General features: G+C 39.7%; 1 pseudogene; it reads left to right on the forward strand.

Moving 5' to 3' along the window:
* Positions 1-15228: 15228 nt before the first annotated feature.
* On the forward strand, positions 15229-16508 carry LOC118848123 (annotated as a pseudogene).
* The last annotated feature ends 653 nt before the right edge of the window (positions 16509-17161 follow it).

Below are 17161 nucleotides of genomic sequence, written 5' to 3' on the forward strand. Positions count from 1 at the left end.
GAAAATCATAAGATCCAGCACTGGAGGCGGCTTTAGAGATCAATTAATCTGACTCTTTCATTTTGCAAGTTAAGAAAATAAAGACCCAGAGAGGGAAGTGACTTACTAATATCAGCCAACTGTGCCTACTATCTACCAGACATTGTGATAAGCGCTTTTACAAGTATTAGCTTATTTGATCCTCACAGCAATCCTGGGAGGTAAGTGCTGTTATTATCCCTATTTTGCAGTTGAGGAAACTGAGACAGATAGTGTTAAGTGACTTGTCACCAGATGGCTGGTAAGTGTCTGAGGCTAGGTTTGAACTCAAGTCTTCTTGACTCCAGGCCCAGAGCTCTATGAACTATGGCACCACCTCGCTGTCCCCTGGTCCAAGATTACACTGGTATGTCCAAGTATAGCATTCTTTGCACTATTCAGGATCACTAACGCTCACCATCTCCCCCCTTTCCTCACCTACCCCTTCATCTCTCCTCAGGCTACATGGGTTCCAGGGTCTGTTATGGGATTATTCAAGAGTTTTCTGGTATATAATCATAGTAAATTTTGAACCTTGTGGTCAGGAAATGGTTTTACTTGTGGGGTCTTATTTCTTCTGAAACTGGCTGTACCTGCTGAATTTTCCTTTACTCAATCATGGCAGTGAGGATGGGAAAATTAAATGGAGGAAGGAAAAAGTGAAGGAAGTGGGGAACAATGGGAAGCGGGAGAGAATTTTGCATGAGGCCAGGAGGGCAAGGAGGCAAGTAAGGAGGGAAGTGGCTGAGGGAGATTTGGTCACTGTTTTGGGCCCAAGTCCCATGGCTGGTTCTTCTTAGGTCTGAAAGACTGTGCTATGAGTATTGGCAAAAGTCCTTTAGATGTCCACATAGTTAATCTCTCCACCCTCCCCTCTCCTCTCCTCTCCTCTCCTCTCCTCTCCTCTCCTCTCCTCTCCTCTCCTCTCCTCTCCTCTCCTCTCCTCTCCTCTCCTCTCCTCTCCTCTCCTCTCTTCTCCTCTCCTCTCTTCCCCTCTCCCTCTCCCTCCTCCCTCTTTTTTTCTCATCATCTTCCTGGTGAGAAAAATGAGTGGACCCCAGATATCCCTAGTTTCTAGGTGAGAAGACTGCAGGGGAGAGGAAAGCATTTGGGGGGTTGGAGGCTAGCTGTGCACCTCCTTCCAGGGCATTGTCACCAGGGTCTATTTGGGGGGCCAGATGACTTGTGAATTGAGGGCAGGGATTAGACAGTAGTGTCAGGGCCTGTGGGATCCCATCATGGTCTGTCCTGGGGTTGTCTCCCTGACCTTGGGGGCAGGAAGAAGACATTGTCTCTACCAATGGTGCAGAGCTCTTTATTATTCCACCCTGCTATACCTATAGGGGGTAAAGCTATATTTTAAATTGCCTGAGGAAACACACTAACTGGCAATAGAAATTTAAAAAGGAGGAATATAGATGAGCATGCAAATAAGATGATAATTCAGAATACTAATGAAAACTCAAATATGATCATAATTTAGTACACAGATGTAAACATAAATATCATCATAATTTGGAAAACACATGAGAATACAAACACACTAACAAACAGCCTCTACAGCTCCAAACACAAACTTATTCTCAAAAAACAAAATCCCTGATAGTCTCTACATAGCATCACACTTCCTAATAATCATGCAAGAAGTTCCTTTCCTTCTTAGCAGCAGGGCTGGCTCCTGAGCTCTGGAGAGGGAGGGATTTTCCCTGGTGGGCACACATTGTTCCCTGGGAGTCATTAAGGAAGCCAAAGCTGTCAGAGAGTACTGAGACAAAAACAGGGTTGGACGACATTGACTCTACATCTCCATTATTCCCTGGGAGTCTTTAAGAAAGCCAAAGCTGTCAGAGAGTGCTGAGACAAAAACAGGGTCGGACGACATTAACTCTCCATCTCCAGTGGCTGTCATAGTGTGGAGGTCAAAGAAGGCTCCTATGAGAATGCTGTCTGCCACTCAAATGACATTGAATTTCTGGTCTCAGCCCACATCCTGAGGGCCACAGGTCCCCTTATCATTTTGTTAAAAATTATCTCCTTAATCAGGGTCCTGGGAATTTCTTCTGATTCTAGACACAAAGAGTGCACGAGGAGGTGGTACAGTGGAAAGGGCGCTGGGTTTGGGATCAGAGGAACTGGGTTCAAGTCTCCTGATTACCTTTGTCAATTTGGGCAAGTTTCCTTAACTGTGAAGTGAGAGATTTAGACTAGAGGCCCCTACCAGCTATGAATCTCTGATCCTAGTTAGGGTCTCCTTGGGAATCCATGTGCCAGATGACTAGTCTGTGGGATGAAGTGTATAAGAATTATCCTTAGATAGATAATAATAGCTGACATTTATGTTGGGCTTTAAGATTTGCAAAGAACTTTGCATATATTATTTTGCTTGATTCTTATAACAAATGGGACAACTTTGGTGCTTTAGCTATTATCTCCATTACACAGATGATGAAACCAAGCCTCAAAGGAGCTTATGTGATTTATTCAGGGTCATACAACTAGTGAGTGTGAAAGATGGGGTTTGAATCCCATTCTTCCTGGCTCTAGGTCCACCTATTTTTTTTCTGGTACCACGGTCTATCTTTCCTATTCCAATTTGCATCTACGATCCTTTCCTACTTTTTAGTATCCTCAGAGGAGGGTGATGGCAGATTGCCACATTTTTTTTTCTTCTGGGAGCAGAAAGCCTAGTGCATATTTACGCCAGATATTGCCATTCTTTAGAAATGAAGATGAGATGTCAATCAAGCTGGAGCATTTGTGGAATGCTTGCCCTGACTAATGAGTCTGACAGAGGCTTGGGGATAAAGTGAAGGAAGTGGGGAACAATGGGAAGTGGGAGAGAATTTTGCATGAGGCACACAGATAAAATCAGTCACTCAAAGGCCAACATTAGAATTATGTGGTGGTTCTCAGCACAGGTTTGGATACCTTACACAATAGCCTTCTCATAATATTGTATCATAAACATGCTTTTTTCTCTGCAGAATGTAAGCCTTTTGAGGTCAGGAGCTCTTCTTCATTTAGTTTGTGTATCAAATCTTGAGTTTGGCTTTGAAGGGTGTGACCTTTACAGATTGGTGGAGAGGAGCTAGAAGGGCATTCAGGGCAATTCATTCACTTGGTACTAACTTTCTAGATCTTTTGTGTTTAACTTAGGGTACCTGCCAGCTAGGGAAGAAGATCCTGTTCAGAGCTGCCCAGTTGGTGGAGTTACTTCCGGGTTGTGTAACTGGAAGGAACAATGATACCACATACAAACTACAAATGAACTTTTCAATACAAAAATGTCTTTTAAAAACACTACTATTTTTTATCCACTAACGTCAGTTTACTTATCTAAAATAGGATAAACAAACATTAAAAGTAAGACTGACGAAGTTTAAGTACAACTTTGAGTACTCTAATCTACTTAACTAGGTTTAAATAAACATCTGTTTTCTTTTCTTATCAGAGGAAAGCTTTTATTCCACTTCCCATAGACTACCCTAGGGCTTTTGAAAGTGTCTATTCCTACTGCTATTGAGGGTAAAGCTATTAATTGCCTCATTAGTACTTTCCAATACTCTTTGTATACATTGCTGCTGGCTGCAGCCCTTTTTCTGTCAGCCTTCAGAAATCAGTACAAACACCACCTCCTACTGGAGCCCTTTCTCAATTCCTTCAGCTTCCAGGGCTCAGTTGTTTTCAGTAATGTCTGATTCTTCATGACCCTATTTTGGAGTTTTCTTGGTAAAAATACTGGAGTAGCTTCCTATTTCCTTCTCCAGCTCATTTTACAGATGGGGAAACCAAGGCAAACAGGGTTAAAGTAACTTGTCCAAAATCATACAGCTAGTAAGTATTTGAGGCTGAACTTGAACTCAGATCTTCCTGATTCCAGACCCAGTGCTCTGTCTACTGTGCCACCTACCTGTTCCAATTTCTTCTAAAATTCTAAATTCCAAAATTATCTTGTATTTACTTTGTGAAAATACTTATATGGGTACATATAGTTTCTTCTCTATAGAATGCAAGCCCATTGAAGGCAGGAGCTGTTTTTCATTTAGCTTGTGTCTTCCCGGTGCCTAGCACATCACATGGTTCATACTAGGTACTCTGTAAATGTTGATTGTTTTCTCTTTCACAAAATGGAGAGTCTCTAACAGTAGCATTTTTTTTCTTTAATCCAATACTTGTCCTGCAACTGAATTTTACAAAAATTATTTTTACTATTTATATAATTAGTTTTTTATATTTATTTACACTTATATATAAATTTATTTATTTATATTTTTATGTATCTATATAAAGCTTCAACGTTTCCAAGATAGGAGGTACTAGTGTTATTACACCAACTTTTATTGATTAGGACACTTGCTCAGATGAGTTAAATTGTTCAAAGCAGATCACATAGCTAATAAATGCCAGGACTGGGAACCAAGTCTTATGACTCCAAGTCCCAGTGTTCTTTCTACTACAGTGTGCCAACACACCCATTTCCTAAAAGGAGCAGGCCCCTTGTTTTCTCCAACGTTTAAAAGTCATGCCATAAAATAGAACAAGCAAGCTTAAAGCAAACATTTGGAATGCCTGAATCATATCCTTACAGAAGAGAGAATAAAAACAACCGATACTGACATGGAGCTTTAAGGTGTGAAGACATTTCTCACACATGTTCTCATTTGAGCCTTATAACAAACTTGTGAAGTAAGCACTACAGGTATGCCTGGACCCACTTTGTGGATGAGGAAAGTGAGGCTCAGAAACTTGCCCACGTGGACACAGAGGAGGGGTGTGGTCGCAGAGGAAGGTAATATCAGAGGAGGGGTCTAAACCCAGATATTTTTGCCTTTAAGTCTAACAACCTTTCTGCTATGTCAGGCTGCTCTGGAAGAACCTGAATCACGAGCTGTGGCAGAATTCTCTGATATTGTTCTTGGCCTTTTCTGTATCACTTCAGATCTGTGAAGTAACCACATATTCCATGGTCGCTTACAAACGTTTCCAGATATATTTCACCTTGAGTGGAGTGAACAATACTCTTTCTTATACTGAGGACGGGGAAGAGGGAGTGACAAAGTAGAGTAACTCATGGTTTTAGTGCACCCAGGATACTTGGCATCATCTTTGATCACCCGGGACAACTTTCATCTCATTCCAGGTACCAAATTACTGTCATGCAGTCAATTCCAAGTCAGTGTTTGCTGATAAAATAGCCATGAGGAGGGGATTACTTAATAATAGTAATGATCGTATAATGCTTGTTATATTTGAGGATCCTCACAACAACTCTAGAGGGACAACTTTAGGAGGTGGATGCTATTATTATCTCCATTTGAGTAAACTGAGGCAAATAGAGGTTAAATGACTTGCCCTTGGTCACGCAGCTAGTAAGTGTCCGAGGCCAGGTTTGAGCTCAGGACTTTATGACTCCAGGTCTAGAACTCTATCTTCTATATTACCCAGATGCCTAATGGATTGTCTTGCTTAGGGAAGACAATCCATTAAGCTTGTTAGTAAATCTGCAGTTTAATGGAAGCAGAGACAGAATAACCAAAAAGGAATTTATTTGATCAATGGGTCTAGTATATATAGGATAAATGTAGCATTTTTGAGGAGAGAGTAAATGTTTCATAAAAATGTATCCATTGCCTAATGGCATTTTATGTAATTAATGTCATTCAGTCAATTAATAGATATTTATTGAATGCTTCCTCCTATGTTCTAAGTGATGAGGGGAATAGAGGAAAATATTCTCTGTGATTAAAGTCACAGAATATGAGAATATCAGAGAAAATGTAACTCCACTTCTCTCCAAGTTACATTTCTGACTCTTTGTGTTTATTTTACCATCATTTCTTTCTTTTTTAAAAGAATATTTATTTGTAACATTAATTAAAATCTTTTTTGAGTTCCTAGCGCTCTCCGTTTTTCCAGTCCCTCCCCCACCCATTGAGAATGCAAGCAATAAGATTATCAATTTTACATGTGAAATCATGCAGAACATTATTTCCAAATTAGCCATATTGTATCTCTATCATTTCTCAGCGGCCTTTTCACCTTGGAAGATACCTCCATCACTTTGGCTTTCTCATTCTCGAAAATCTCTTTGCCCTTGTGGCCCCTTGCTTTAATTCTCAGGTGCTCTTGGAATCTGTATCTTAAGGAAATGCCGAGGTCAGTCATGTTCACTCTTTTACTTCTTTCTCTACTCCAGACTCTCCGGACTTCTTTCTTCACCATGCTGCCTCTTGGGTACAGCCTCTCTTCTCCTCTTGTTTTAGAGTTTTCTTTTTTTGTGTTGCCTTCCTCCATTGTTGAGGGCAAGGACTGTCTTTATTTTTGCTTGTATTTGCATTTCTAGCACTTAGCACAGTGTTTGTTGACTTGATTCCAAGTTGGAAAGGAGGCCATCTAGTTCAACTCATATCTGAACAATATTTCTCTCTCCAACATAAATGACAAGTCAGCATCCAGTCTTTACTTAAAGGTCTTAAGTGAAGGGAAACCCACTAATTCCAGAGTAAGTCCATTCCCCTTTTCCTGATTGAGTAGCTCCACTTGTTAGGAAGTTTCCCATTATGTCAAGCCTAAATCTACCCATTTCCCACCTCTTACTCATAGTTCTGTCCTCTATATCCAAGCAGAACAAGTCTTATGCCCTTTCCACATGACATCCACTCAAAGGCTTAAAGATAGCTATAATTATGCCCTTAAGTTTCTTCAGGCCAAACATTTTTATTTCATTCAACTACTCTCCAAACGTCATGATCTCAATGCTCTTCACCATCCTGGTCATTCCTTTCTGGATGCTATCCAGCTTATCGATATTCTTAAAATGAGGGCTTCAGAACTGAACATAATACTCTGGATATGGTATGATCAGATGGAAATATATAGGAATGACCACATCCCTATTCCTGGACACTATGGCTCTCTTAATGCAGACTAAATTGGAAATGACCTTTTTTGCCTGCCGTATCATACTGTTGACTCATTTTTGAACTCATTAAAACTTATTTATACCTTTTGGATGAACTGTCGTCTAGCCATGTCTTTACTATCTTTCACTTGTAAAGATTTGTTTTTGGATTTCAGTGTAAGACTTCATATTTATATCTTTGTTACATTTTATCTTTTATGAGTTTTGGCTCTACATTCTAGCCTGCTGAAATCTTTTTGGATCTGGACTTCATAATCCAAGAGTTAGCTATTCTTCCTAGCTTTGTTCTCCTCACCTCCCTTCCTGGAAACCCCTTCCCTGCCTCAAGCAGTTAGGTGGTGTAGAGGATAGAGTATTGGGCCCGGATTCAGGAAGACCTAAGTTCAAATCCAGCCTCAGGTGCTTTCTAGCCATGTGACCCTGAGCAAATCACTTAACCTGTATCTGCCTCAGTTACCTAGATTTTAAAATTAGAATAATATCAGCATCTACCTTACAGAGTTGTTGTGAGGATCAAGTGATAGAATATTTGTACAAGTGCTTAGTATGATGCCTGGCATATAGATGCTCTATAAATGCTTTTTCTCCATTTTGTGTCACTTGCAAATTTATGTCTACCATCCTTACCTTTTAAAAATTATTGACAAAAATATTAAACACACAGGGCCAAGAAGTGATACCCAGGGCACTCTGCTAGAGACAGCCTTAGAAGTTAACATTCACCTATTAATGACTGCTCTTCAGATCTGTCCATCTATCCAGTTATGAATTCATGTAATTGTATTATCTTCTATCTCACATCTCTCTAATCTTTTCCACAAGGTTAATGTGAAGGACTTTGTCAACTGCTTTTCTAAAGTCTAGGTGAACTACTTACAGCATTCTCCTGAATCTACCAGTCTAGTAACTCTGTCAAAAAAGCACATGCTGTTGGTGAAACTATGTTGGCTCTTTATGGTCACTATTTCCTTTTGTATGGGTTCCCTAATACCTTCTAGAGTTCCCCCTCTCCTCCTGAATTGAACCCTCACTGATAGATAGTTTGGAGATGCTTGTCTTTTCCTCTTTTAAAAATTGGTATAATATTTGTTCTTATCTAGTCTTTCAGAGCCTCTATTATTTCCTATATTTTCAAAAGACCACTGAGAGTGCATCAGTCCAATAATTATATCTGCCAACACTTTCACTACCTTAGTTGATTTGGTTCATCTGCACTTAGTGCCTTGAGGTCATCAAAGAATATGCTTTTTGCTATTCTGGAGGAGGCTAATCTCTAGAGGCTTGAGAGATGACCAATTTCTAATGTCCATTCCCTACCATTTAGTAGGAAATGGTCAATAAATGGGGCAGATAGGTGGAGCAGCGGATAGAGCACCAGGACTGGAGTTCAAATCTATCCTCAGATATTTATTTACTAGCTCTGTTACCCTGGGCAAGTCACTTAACCCTGTTTGGTTCAGTTTCCTCTACTGTAAAATGAGCAAGAGAAGGAAATGGCAAACCACTCCAGTATCTTTGTCAAGAAAACCCCAAAAGAGGTCACAGAGAGTCAGACACGATTGAAAAATTACTAAACAACAACATTCTATAAATGTGTGGTTATGTGTAGTAAGTCAGTTAATACCCCAAAGGAGTGAAAAGATAGTCAATGCATAAAAGTTTACATGTCACAAGTGAAATTTATATTTATCACATGGAGCAACCTTAGAGGCCATGGAGTCTAAATATTTCATTTTATAGGAGAGGAAACAAGCACAGAGAGCTGAACTTGAGTGGCATCACATAGGAAAATATTAAAAGGAATCTGGACCCACTGCATGCTACAAAACTAGAGTTAGAAAAGACCTCAGAAGCCTACCTGAACACAAGTCTTCTCTGCAACATAGCTTGTTGGTATGTTGTGGTGTAACAAAAAGCCTTGGGATTTGAACTCCTGTCATAGGATTCTAGGATCATACATGTAGAGCTAGAAGAAACTTCAGTGGCCATCAAGTGCAACCCCCTGATTTTGTAGAGAAAGAAACTGAAATGTGAAGCAACCCAACCAAGGTCACATAGAAAGTAAGGTTTATTAGATGGTCAGATGGAATTTGAATATAGCTCCCAGGATCGTGGGGTCATAGATTTAGAGCTAGAATGGACATCAGAAGTCATTGAGTACAATTATCTTATGTAACAGATGAGGAAACTGAGGCTCAGAAAGGTTAAGTGTCTTGCTTAATGTCGCACAAATTATAAATGTGTAAGGTGGGATTCAAAACCAGATCTTTCTGATTCCATGTCTAGTTCTGTCTGCTATACCATGCTGTATCTCTAGATGCTGCTCATGAGGATGACACTGGGGTAATCCTCTGTTTCTTGTTTGTTCTTGTATCCAAAGCACACCTCGCATGGTGTAGATGCTTAGTAAATGTTGGTTGACTGCCGAACAGGATAAAGAGGCAGTACATGTAGTACTCAACTCGGGGCTTGAACTACCTCTGAATTCACTGTTCTTTTTGTTCTACATTTTTGGCTTTTAAGGTAAAATAAGGACAATGAGTGGAATTTCAAGGACACAACTTTAGGCTCAATATAAGAAAAAAATTTATAAAACTTATAATTGTTTCAAAATAAAATGGACTTCCTGGGAAGACAGTAGGTTCCACCTCGCTGGAGGTCTTCAAGTAAAGGCTCTCCTCCACCCTTTGTTAAATCACAATATACCAACAAGATAGGTTGCAGAGAGGATTCTTGTTCAGGTATTCATTGCACTATATGGCTCTGAGAGTTTTTCCAAATCCATTTTTCTAGTATTCAGTGATTCCTTGATTTGTTTGCTACCTCAAACTTGCTGTTTGTCTGGCACTGAATCCTTATATCCTAAATTCTGGACCTTATCTGTTGCTAGCCCCACCTCCTCACCTTTTTCTGATTCCTTATATTGGCCTTGCTTCTACTTGACACACTGCCTAATCTCTCTTGTTCCCTTGGTCTTCAAATTATTTTCTCAATTGGCAACTTTGTCTTCCTTAATCAATGGGAGTTTCTTGAATGGTTTGATCAGTATCACGGACAGCACCAAGCCCACATATTTATGAGGCCCTAAATAAGGTCCTTCAGTTCAGATTGTAAAGAAGGGAAAGGCTTGTCGGAACAGTACAACTCCTTTATGATTCATCTGTGGAAAATAAGGAGATAGAACAGACTGAAAAGTCAAGTGCATGGAAGTGATGCAAGGCTACTGTGAGACTCTTTCCTTTGGTGTAGTTTTTGTTCACGTATCCTGGATCTCTTGTTGGGTACTTAACTCTTTGGAAGGTCTTTAATGCACAATATTGAACACTTAGTTGTTTCCATCCTGGGGAATGTAATATGTTTCTTGAACAAAATTTTGTGAATTCTGCCTATATCTGCAACTAGGGGGATGGGAAGGAATAGAAAGGTCACCTTCTCTCTCCCATTGTTTCTTAAACATTATACCACTGTATGAGGAATTAGTAGCTGGTAGAGCTATCTGTTGAAATAATATTGTTACAGGCTTGGATTGTCCTGAGGGGAAGATAATTTCACATGCCATTCCTTGACGCAAGGACTGAAGTATGAGAAGTCAGTGTATGGCTGGAGATACCATAGCACTATTCAGCTATTAGAGTCTCTGGTAGAACATATTACTAGTGCTGAATGGCAACCAAATATGGCTGAGGTTGGCCCCCAGGGAAACTTTGTAGAAGGTGAAAATAACACCCATGATGAATCAATACATGATTCTAAGAATTCCAGTCGTCATCAACGGAAAAATGGCAAATAGGAGAAGCACCTTCTGCTGCTCCTGGCAAATGTTATTAGTACTACACCCATGCATGTGGCAGTCTTGGTATACTTGGCAGTTTTGCTAGCTTCAATGTAACCCTAAATGAAAGGATCATAGAACCTCTGAGCTCGAAAAGACCTCAGAGGTAATCTAGTCAAACCCTTACCTGAATAAGAATTCTCATCTACTATGCTCCTGACAAGTCTTCCTATAGCCTGCACTTGAAGAGCCTTAGGAGGAATACTCTTGAATAAAAAAAATAACTAGTTGTTATATAGTGCTTTGGCCACTAGGTAGCACAGTGGATGGACTGCCAGCCTTGGAGTCAGGAAAACTCATCTTCCTCAGATTAAATCTGGCCTCAAACACTTACTAGCTGTGTGACCCTGGGCAAGTCACTTAGCCCTGTTTGCCTCAGTTTCCTCATCTATAAAATGAGCTGGAGAAGGAAATGGCAAACCCCTTTAGTATCTTTTCCAAGAGAACCCCAAATGGGGTCATGAAGAGTCAGACAGGACTGAAAATGACTGAACAACAACAAAATATGGTGCTTTAAGGTTTGCAACATGCTTTATATGTGTTAACTCATTTGGCCCTTAAAACAACCCTATGAAATAGGTGCTATTATTATTATTCCCATCATACAGACAAGGAAACTGAGGCTAAGAGAAGTTAAATGACTTATCTGAGGCAGGATTTGAACTTAGGTCTTTAGGATTCCAAGCCCTGTGTTCTATCCACTGGGATACCTGAATGCCTTAAAAATAATAATAGCTAATATTTATGTAGCACTATCCTCAGAACAAACCTGGGAGAGGCAGGTAGTGGGTGGCATTGATCCAAATGACATAAAGTAACTGGAAGATGGAGGGCAGGGCTACTCATATGTGGTCAAGCCAAACAAAGCAGAACACTACATTACACATATCCACAGAAATTTGAGGGCATCAAATTGAAAGATTCCCTTAACCAAACTTAACTCCCTACTCTCTCAAGGTGGGAAGGCTTTAACTAGCACTGTAGAACCTAATTAGCCATAGGACATGAGAAGAAAACAAGGACACAGACCCCACCGAGGCAAGCAAGAGTGCAACAGCTATGTCGAAGAAGTGCCCAAGGGCCACAAATACTGGACTAGGGCTGCTCAGTTATGCCTGCAAACATTCCCTGCTTCTTTCTTGCTCTCTGCTTGCAGAGATATTGTGATTGATTCTTCAAGAACACACCAGCCTCATTCCAAAGGCTAACTTAAGTATGCTCATTACTGAAGTCAAAGATGGATGTGCCAAGAAAATCTGCTAACTTTTTGGCCTACTGCTCTCAATGACCATTGCACAGGAAAAACCTTTGATGACAGTATCCTACATGCCTGGCAGGTCACACTTGAACTGCCTACTTTCATAGCCTGTTGTACTTCCGTCCCATCATCATGTGAACAATCAAGAATGGAGCTTACACAAGTACTCAAGCTGTGCTAGGTATTCTTTTGCTATCCAAACAGAGATTGTGACTGTGTGATTGCTTGTGTGTGGGATGTACCACCTAATTTTCCAGAATTTATTTTCAATGCCATTGTCAATATATGTGAGTCCCATAGCACTTCCTCCATCCCTCACCCCACAAAACTAATTTGTTCTTTAACATTTATTGACTTTTATAGTTAAGATCAAAATTCTGTTCCAAGAATCACAGAATTTCAGAGGTGGAAGGGAAATCAGAGCCTCTCTAATCCAACCTATTCTGAGCAACAATCTCCTCTAAAATATATAAATCAAATAGTCATTCAGCCTTCTTTAAAGACCTCCATTGAGGTGGGACCCACCATCTCCTAGGGATAGCTGTGAATGCCAAGTAATTTTTCCTTAAAACTAGTCTATATTTGCTTCTGTGCAACTGCACCCACTGTTCCTAGTTCTTATCTCTATATACCATTTCACCTTTATATCTTAACTTTTCCAGGTCATCTATCCCCAATTTCATCAACTGATCCTCATATGACATGACCTTGAGGCTTCCCCTCTTTTTTATTCCTTTGGACTCTAGTTTGTCGAGATTCTTCCTCAAGTGTGGGCTCAGAATTGAATATAAGAGTTGAATTATGGTTTTGCCAAGGCAGAATGTTGTGAACTATCAGTTTTACCATTTTGAACATTCTGCCTCTTGTAATGCAGTCTCAAGATTGCTAAAGAAATTGGTTTTAGCTTTCTTGGCTGTTCTATCACCAGATGACTCTTGACTCCTATTGAACTTGCAATCTGATGAAGCCTTTGGATGCTTTTCATACCAACTGCTATCTAACCACATTTCTATCATGTTTTACTTGTGAAGCTGATGTTTTTTGAACTTAAGTGCAAGACTTTTTACATTTATGTCTATTCAATTTCATCTTATATTGAGCCTGCCAAAAGAGAAGTTGACTGTCATCCAGTGTGTAATCTATTCCTCTCAGCTTTGTGTCATTGTAGTTTTGACAAACATGCAATCCATGCCTTTGCCTAAATCATTGATAAAAATGTTAAACAGCACAATGCAGGGCACAGATTCCTGGATCCTTGTACTAGAGACCTCATTCCAAATTGATATCAAACTATTATTGACCATTGTTTGGGTTCTACTGTTCAATCACTTCTGAATACACATAATTGTACTATTTATTAGCTTACATCTCTTCATCTTGTCTAGGAAAAATAGCATTTAGAATTTTTCAAGTGTTTTTTTTTTGTTAAAACCTATAAAACTCTATCTTCCTTATCTACTAATCTAGCAGTTTTGTAAAAAAGGAAGTGAGTTTTTTTCCAGCAGCAAAAGCCTTAATGAAATCATATGCATTCCTTTCGATCCTTGCATCCATTTGTAGATTTTACTACCCTTTAACAATATGTTCTAGAATTTTGCTAAGAATAAAAATGAATCACACAAGTCTGTAATTTTGTGGACTAAGTTTTCTCCCATCTTCAAAATTAGGAAAACATTTGTCATTCTCTAAACCTCTGATATCTCTCCAATTTTCTATGATCTTTCAGAGATGGTTGACAGCGAGTGACTCAACAAGCAGATCCACCAGTTCAGCCAGTATCTGAGGATATTGTTTATCTGTGCCTGGTGACTTGACCTTATTGAAGACAGCGAGGTTGAGTATCTTGTTTTATCTTAGGTTTCAACTCCATTAGCCATTTTTGTTTTGTCCTTCCCTGTCCAAAGATGATTTTTCTGGACAGAAAACATAGTGGCAGAGTACGGTTTGAGTAGCTGCCTTTTTTCAGTCATACATTATCATCTTTCCAATCTCCTTAAGAATTGTTCCTACTCCATCTTTGACACTCCTTATTTCCCTAATAGTGTACTCCACTTTTTGTTTTCCTTGGTATCCCTTTCTAGACCTAGCTCATTCTGAGTTTTAATATTGCTGCCATTATTCCCACTATAAGAATTTGATATTCATTCTCCTTTATCTGTCCTTACTTTCATCATTTTTAAAAAATCCAAGTTGGTTGATTTAATTTCCTGTGAGTCCAAACGCTTGTTAGAAAGCATTACCTCTTCTACATTGGAATATTTCTTATTTGTGTTTTCAGGATTCCATTCTTGAAAACTTCCCATTACTCCTAGTGTGACTTCCTCTGTAGAGTTTTAGGCCATAGGATTGTACTTATCCTTCCTCTGACCCCCTTAAATTCTTTCCCTAAATGCAAGACTGTGCTTAAATTTCTTTTTCTATCATGAATTCTAATGTACAGTGATCACTGCCTTCATAAGATTTTTACCTCAGCAAAGAGTTCGTTCTTACTGATAAGGAATAAATCTGGAATAGGAATTCCCCTTATTGGTTCCTGCATTTAAAAACATTTTATTGATGCCTTTGTCTTTACACTATAGTTACTATCCCCTGACCTTAAATATTCCCTTGAGACAAAGAAAAACTATTAAGCAAAAACATCTGATAGAGAAACCTTGTTTGACATTGTATGTAATATTCCATGCTAGTAGGCCCTCACTTCTCTGCTTTGAGGAAGGTTTATTTTATCATGTATTTATTCTCCAAGACCTCCATTGTTTTTTCCATCATTCAGAGATCAGTTTTAGTGGACTTCCTTTACATCTTTTCATGTATGTTGTAGTCACTCTGTAAATCGTTTCTTTGGGTCTGCTTAATTTGCTTTGCTTTACATCCTATAAATCTTTCTTTATTGCCCCACGACTGCCGGCCCGCCCCGGGCCCGGGCCCTGCGCGCCAGCCCCCCTCCTCCCCTCCCTCCCTTCTCCGCCCTCCTCCCTCCCCTCCTCCCCTCCCCCGCCGGTGGATGGGAGTGAAGGACGGAAGGGGCCACACCGAGGCGGCGGCGATGGCGGCGGGCTCTCGGGTGGAATGAACCTTCCTTGTTGAATGTCTCCTGGTTACCAGTTGGATCTTACCTGTGAAGAACTATTTTCCTAATAGTGGACGCCACTCTGTGGCATATTTGATTGCCGATTCCGGGATTGTAAAGCGTTCTGATTTCCTGAAGAAGGGAGGCAGGTGCTGCTGTATCAGAAAACTTGATATCATAGCCACAATGGTGCTGTCACAGAGACAACGAGATGAACTAAATCGAGCTATAGCAGATTATCTTCGTTCAAATGGCTACGAAGAGGCATATTCAATTTTTAAAAAAGAAGCTGAATTAGATATGAATGAAGAGTTAAATAAGAAATATGCTGTCCTTTTGGAAAAAAAGTGGACATCAGTTATCAGACTATAAAAGAAGGTTATGGAATTAGAATCAAAGCTAAACGAAGCAAAGGAAGAATTTAGGTCAGGTGGACGTCTTGGTCAGAAACGAGACCCAAAAGAATGGATTCCTCGACCTCCAGAAAAGCACTCACTGAGTGGACATAGGAGTCCGGTCACATCTGTCATTTTCCACCCAGTTTTCAGTGTTATGGTCTCTGCTTCTGAGGATGCTACAATAAAGGTGTGGGATTATGAAACTGGAGATTTTGAGCGAACCCTTAAGGGACACATGGACTCTGTTCAGGACATTTCCTTTGACCACAGCGGCAAGCTTTTGGCTTCCTGTTCTGCTGATATGACCATTAAACTATGGGATGTCCAGGGCTTTGAGTGCATCAGAACCCTGCATGGACATGATCACAATGTCTCTTCAGCAGCCATCATGCCTAATGGAGATCATATAGTATCTGCCTCCAGGGACAAAACTGTAAAAATGTGGGAAGTGTAAACTGGCTACTGTGTGAAGACTTTCACAGGACACAGAGAATGGGTATGCATGGTGTGGCCAAATCAAGATGGCACCTTAATTGCCAGCTGTTCTAATGACCAGACAGTACGTGTATGGGTAGTAGCCATGAAGGAATGCAAAGCTGAGCTCCGAGAACATGAGCATGTGGTCAAGTGCATTTCCTGGGCCCCAGAAAGCTCTTATTCCTCTATCTCTGAAGCTACAGGATCTGAGACTAAAAAAAGTAGCAAACCTGGGCCTATCTTGCTGTCTGGATCCAGAGACAAGACCATTAAGATGTGGGACATCATCACTGGCATGTGCCTTACGACCTTGTAGGCCATGATAATTGGGTACGTGGAGTTCTCTTTCATTCTGGGAGAAAGTTTATTTTGAGTTGTGCTGATGACAACACCTTACGTGTGTGGGACTGTAAGAACAAATAACGCATGAAGACCCTCAACGCACATGAACACTTTGTTACCTCCTTGGATTTCCACAATACGTGGTTACTGGAAGTGTAGATCAAACAGTAAAAGTGTGGGAATGCCGTTGATTGATTCACATTTGATGACTCTCCCTTTTCTGGATGAACTCAGATACCGTGGTTACCCCCATTGAGCTCTGTTTAAATAACTATTGTCCTTTCATGTAAATTAAAAAAAAAATCTTTCTCTATTTCCCAGAATCGCTCATAATCCTCATTTATTTTAAAATCTAATTTTTTAATTTTTATATTACTTTCATTGCTAAATCTCTCTCCCTCACCCCTAGTAACAAAAATAAAATAATATTTTTTTACTGTAAAATTGTATTTCATGACATTTATATAACATCATTTCTTCAGTCCATTAGCACCTAATCTGGCTATCCCAAAGAATGCTACAATGAATATCTTGGCATAAACTGAAACTTTGTTTCTTTCTTTGAATTCCTTGGGGGTATATCTGCAATAGTGAGATTTCTAGATTAAAGAGTATTGATAATTTGGTCACTTATATAGAAAAAAATACAAATTGGAATTTAGAATTTTTGGACAACATCTCAGCTCCACCGACAGCACATTTGTCTGCCTGTCTTCCCACTGCCAGTCATTCAGCATTAAATATTCTTATTTTTCCACTTTTGCTAATTAGCATGGAGTGAAAAGACATCTGAGAGTTATTATCAATATGCATTTCTCTTATTATTAGTAATTTGAAACATAAT

Source organism: Trichosurus vulpecula, chromosome 4, assembly GCF_011100635.1.
Source record: "Trichosurus vulpecula isolate mTriVul1 chromosome 4, mTriVul1.pri, whole genome shotgun sequence".
Classification (NCBI taxonomy): Eukaryota; Metazoa; Chordata; class Mammalia; order Diprotodontia; family Phalangeridae; genus Trichosurus; species Trichosurus vulpecula.